This window comes from Zea mays, chromosome 2 (genome assembly GCF_902167145.1).
Source record: "Zea mays cultivar B73 chromosome 2, Zm-B73-REFERENCE-NAM-5.0, whole genome shotgun sequence".
Lineage (NCBI taxonomy): Eukaryota > Viridiplantae > Streptophyta > Magnoliopsida > Poales > Poaceae > Zea > Zea mays.
Window position 1 is genome coordinate 201,109,367 of NC_050097.1, and position 5,247 is coordinate 201,114,613.

The following is a 5,247-nucleotide window of genomic DNA, read 5'->3' on the forward strand; positions in this document are numbered from 1 at the left end:
AGGGGGAGATTGAAAGGGAAATGTGCCCTTGGGCCATTTCTAAGTATTTTGGTGATTGAGTGCCAACATAAGTGGTCATGTGTTAATCTATGCCAAATGATGGACAAAGTGAAAACCAACATAAAGGTATGTTTCTAAGTCTTAGTACTTTGTTTTAAGGACTAATGTATTGTGTCTAAGTACTGGAAACAGGAGAAATCAATTTGGAAAAGTGATGGCTTTGTTCAGCCAAAGACAGTTCAGTCTGGGAGCACCGGACTGTCCGGTGGTGCACCGGACAATGTCCGGTGGTGCAGGCTGGCTTTGGTGAAAAGGCCGCTCTCGGGAATTCGTCGGCGGCGTACGACTAAAATTCACCGGACTGACCGGTGAGCCAACGGTCGGCCGCGCAATCCGCGCGTGACGCGTGGCCGGGCTAACGGTCTGAAGGGGGCACCGGACTGTCCAGTGTGCACCGGACAGTGTCCGGTGCGCCAACGGCTCCAAAACGCCAACGGTCGGCTGTGCCAAAACAGGAAAGAAATTCGCACCGGACTGTCCGGTGCGCCAGTCGACAGAAGGCAAGAATTGCCTTCCTGGAATGCTCTCAACGGCTCCTAGCTGCCTTGGGGCTATAAAAGGGACCCCTATGCGCATGGAGGACACCAAGTACACTTTGAGCATTCTTGATCATTCACACTTCGTCTTTGCGCACTCGTTTGACCTTCTTAGTGATTTGAGCTCCGTTCTAGTGAGAACTTTGTGATATTCATTAGAGCTCAAGTCTTGGCTGTGTGTGTGCGTATTTGCTGTGAATTTGTGTGTGTTGCTTCCTTCCCTTACTCTAGTTCTTTCACTTTGATCCTCATTGTAAGGGCGAGAGACTCCAAGTTGTGGAGATTCCTCGCAAAGGGGATATAGTAAAGGAAAAAGGAACACCGTGGTATTCAAGTTGATCATTGGATCACTTGAGAGGGGTTGAGTGCAACCCTCGTCCGTTGGGACGCCACAACGTGGAGTAGGCAAGTGTTGGACTTGGCTGAACCACGGGATAAACCACTGTGCCTCTCTGTGTTGATCTCCTTGTGGTTATTGTGTTTTGCAAGAACTTCTCTCTAGCCACTTGGCTTTATTGTGCTAACTCCTAATCAAGTTTTGTGGCATTAAGTTTCAAGTTTTTACAGGATCACCTATTCACCCCCTCCTATAGGTGCTCTCACCAAGCGACCCCGCTTCGGCGGACGCTTTCATAAAGGCAATCCTAACCTTCCGGGGTACCATATGTGGTCAACCTGGGACCGACTGACGGCCGTCTCGACCTACGGGCCCTCGGGTTCCGAGGAAGATGATGAGCCCAACTCTGGTTGGGATTTCTCCGGGCTCGGTAACCCCAGTGCCATGCGAGACTTCATGACCGCATGTGACTACTGCCTGTCCGATTACTCCGATGGTGGCCACAGCCTTGACGACGAGGACTGTGGCCCAAGTCACGAATGTTTCCACGTCGATCTAGGGGGTCTCGACGAAGGCAACCACCTTGGTATGCCGGAGGACGACGATCCCCCTAGGCCTGCGCCTCGCGTTGACATCCTTCGGGAGCTAGCTGTGGTCCCAGTCCATGCGGGGGGTCAGGACACACAACTCGAGCAAATCCGCGAGATGCAGGCCAAGCTCGACGAGGAAGCAGGACAACTTGTGTAACTCCGGCAGAACATCGGGCAGGAGTGGGCAGGCCGAGCACTAGCCAGAGAAGCGCGTCATCTGGCCCAGGACGTCTAGCACCGCATCGCTGACGATGCCAGGGCAAGGCTGCCCCCGGCTTCCAGTGGGGTCGGCCAGAACCTGACTGCAGCAGCAATACTACTCCGAGCGATGCCGGAGCCATCCACCACCGAGGGGCGACGTATCCAGGGAGAACTCAAGAATCTCCTGGAGGATGCCACGGTCCGACGGGCCGAGAGCTCTGCCTCCCGAAGGCAAGGGTACCCCCGGAGCATCGCGTCGCGACTTCCCGATTCATGCGGGAAGCCTTGGTCCACACCGGTGTAACACCCTGAATTTTTAGGTATAAAAAATTTTATTTGCTGTATATTTAAAATTCAGGTGTTACCCTATCTTTTCCTTTCCCTTTCCATTTCTTTTCTTTTATTCTAAAATAATGGAGCATTATTTTGTTATATATAGACATAAGCCTAGTAAAGTGAACCCTACAGGAGTTTGATTTTTTTTACATCTCATGTCATATCACAATTTTTGTTTGCTAAAATAGTTTTGATTGTGCTTGCGTTAAAAAAAGGGAGAAAAACTATTGAATTTAGGGTAAAAATAGGCATGATCTAATGTATATAGGCATGTACATATATATATAATATCTATATAATATTTATATATTAAGTAAAACAAAGAAAAAACAATTCCTTTTTCTCCTCACCTCACGCCGGTAATCAGCCAGGCCCAGCCAGCGCCCCGCGCGTGGGAGCAGCTTGCTGACCAACCGCTGCATTGTGGGGCCTACGTGTCAGCCAGCCTCCGCGTTCACCACTCGCCCGACCACTACGTGGGTCGTGGAACTGCCCACCTCAGCTGCTGCATAAAAAAACCACCGGCCCCTAGTCGGCTAATCTTCACCTTATCCCACCCTCGCTATGCACATCCACCACTGCCCATGCTAGGCTCGCTGCGGTGCCGCGTCATGCCGCGCCCGCGCACCGCCACCAGTGTCTCATCACACATCACCGAGCTCCGTCGAGCGCTGGAGAATGGACATCAGCCACCCCCATCCGAAGGCTTGCAGCGCCCGAAGCTACGCCAGAGCACCACGGACATCGACGCCTCTGGTGAGCCCCGTCATCTCCTCTTTGTTGTGCCTATACCACCGCCGCTGCCTTGCCCCCATGCGAGCGCTGCTCGTTGTCGCCATAGCCACGCACCATGCTACCCTGTGCTTGCTCTGCATCGCGGACCGTGGTAACTCTGCCTCAACGCCACCATGCGTAGCGCCGGTGAGCTACATGCTGCCGGCGAACCCACGCTGCCGCGCCCTGGCCTCTCCACTGTGACCAAGACCCATGGCCGGTGTAGCCCTCCTCCCTCCATTGCTGCGAGCGTGCGAGCAGCCATGGCCACCGGCCCTCCCAGCCCTTGCTGTTGTGTGCGGCCAATAATATCACGACACGTCGATGTAAAATCCGTGAAATGCTAATTATTCAATATATATTGTGTTATAAATCCATTCCAACCTGTTCCATTTGCGCCAGCTCCGTAATAATATAGTCTACGTGTTAGTAACAATATTTTATCGCGACGCATGTCTTATTTATTTAATTAATAATCAGTTTGTTCGTTGGTTATTAAAATAACTTTCCAATTGAAAACTAATTTATAGTTTTAATTTGCGCTTTTATAAATAAATATTAACTTGATTAATACCAACTTAAACACTTTTTATTTAATATTTGCCTAGTATAATCGTGTTATCTGTTAATGATTATCACGCGTCGTCGCACTATCCGCGCGTTGTTCGCGAGTGATGTGCTCGTGGTCACGTGCTGATTCGCGCGTCGTTCGCGCTGGTCGCGCGCATTGTTTCGTGCGTCGTTCGTGCACTATGTCGCGCGTGTCCGCGTGTCGTCACGCGCCATTTGCACGTTTCGCGCGTCTTTCGCGCGTATCGCGTGCTGTGTGTGTGCAACATTAAACTGCTCGCTTATAATCACTCGTGTCGGTTAATTAATAGTTGTTTAATCATCCACTATTGGAATAGTAAGTTAGTCAAAACTAAGTAGTAGTTTTAATTTACATTTGATAAATGTCAATTAATATAATTGTGTCAAATTAAATGTTCTAACTAATACTGGTTTAGAGTAAACGCGATAACTTCTCGACCATAGCTCCGATTATCACGTTTCTTTTCGCCGCGTGACCATAGTAGCGAGCTCTATTTTCGTATTGCATGTTTTGATTATATTTTTCTTTGTATGGTGTAATGTTCTTATGCATATGTATATGTTTGTTTGCTTGTGCCTGTTCGTCTTCGCTTCGCGTCGCGAATAGACTGCGATCCATTTTCGAGCTTCAAGGAATCGACAGTCAAGCTTCGGCAACCAAGTGATCGAATTTTTCGAGTTCTACAAAGTTGAAGACCCTGAGCATCTGTTTGGTGAATGCAAGTGTCCTCTGTCCCATTATGTCCCATTTACTTTATAATACACTGTCCCGCATACTATGAACAACTTAAGGATTTACTAGCTTTCTATTTACCTGGTCCTTGATTACCTTTTGGGCTACTATGGTTAGATTCATGCTATTGTTTTACTTTAATCAATGAACATGATGAGATACAATGATGATACTATGATTTTATTCTGGATATGATGATATACTTGTGGCATTTAGGGGACTCGGGCTGTTTCCCGAGTACCTCTCCGTAAGGACCTGTTCGTTGAGAGACCACCCTGGATAACAGTGCAACTATGAGGGTGAAATGGGATGCCCTTAGCTAATTAATTAGAGGAACTAGAGGTGTAGTTGCTTCGCCGTCGTGCCGTCAATGGGGTCCAGACACAGTGCTTGCTTTGCCGAGGCTGAGTGCCGAGGTTCTTTCGTTTTGCTTTTGTTAGTCACCCTCCTGCGGGGAGAGGTACTGTGTTTGTCAAACTGGAGAAACCTAACGGGCGGCTATGACCTCTAGGGAATCTTTGTAAAAGCTACGTAGTGATACCCTGCCGGACCACCTAGGAAGTGATCAATGGGGAGTCATGATCCCTGGGCAAAACGGGAATCACGGCTCATGGGTAAAGTGTGCGACCTCTACAGAGGGTAATGAAACCGATATATCAGTCGTGCTCACGGTTAAGAGCAGCATTGGGATCCTCTTTGATTAGAGATACTCCGGATACACCTCAGATGATGACTTTAATGATGATGGTTAATGATGGTGACTTTAATTATGTATTCTAGTATTTCCTCTCTGAGGAGGTACTTTTTGGGATTATAACTTGGGTTTTATGATAAAATTTGGCTTCTACTAACAATAAATACCTGACCAACCCCACATAAAAGCTAGTCCACTTCAGCCAAACGGGGCATTTGCTGAGTACGTTGATGTGTACTCACCCTTGCTTTCACAAAACACCAGGTTGCCTTTGGTGCAATCTATGCTGAGGTAAAGAAGAAGACGTCGAGGTGGATCTCCAGGAGTTCCAGGACGTTGATGAGTTCGAGGATTAGGCTAGCGACCTCCCCCAGTCAGCTGCCTGTGGTGGGTTG

At 48.6% G+C, this 5,247-nt stretch overlaps 1 long non-coding RNA gene across 1 annotated transcript; it reads left to right on the plus strand.

Moving 5' to 3' along the window:
- The first annotated feature begins 2,512 nt into the window (after positions 1-2,512).
- On the plus strand, positions 2,513-4,342 carry LOC103647996 (uncharacterized). The gene is made up of 2 exons (XR_563166.3): positions 2,513-2,816; positions 4,033-4,342. It is a non-coding gene; the product is annotated as an uncharacterized lncRNA (long non-coding RNA).
- Positions 4,343-5,247: the final 905 nt, after the last annotated feature.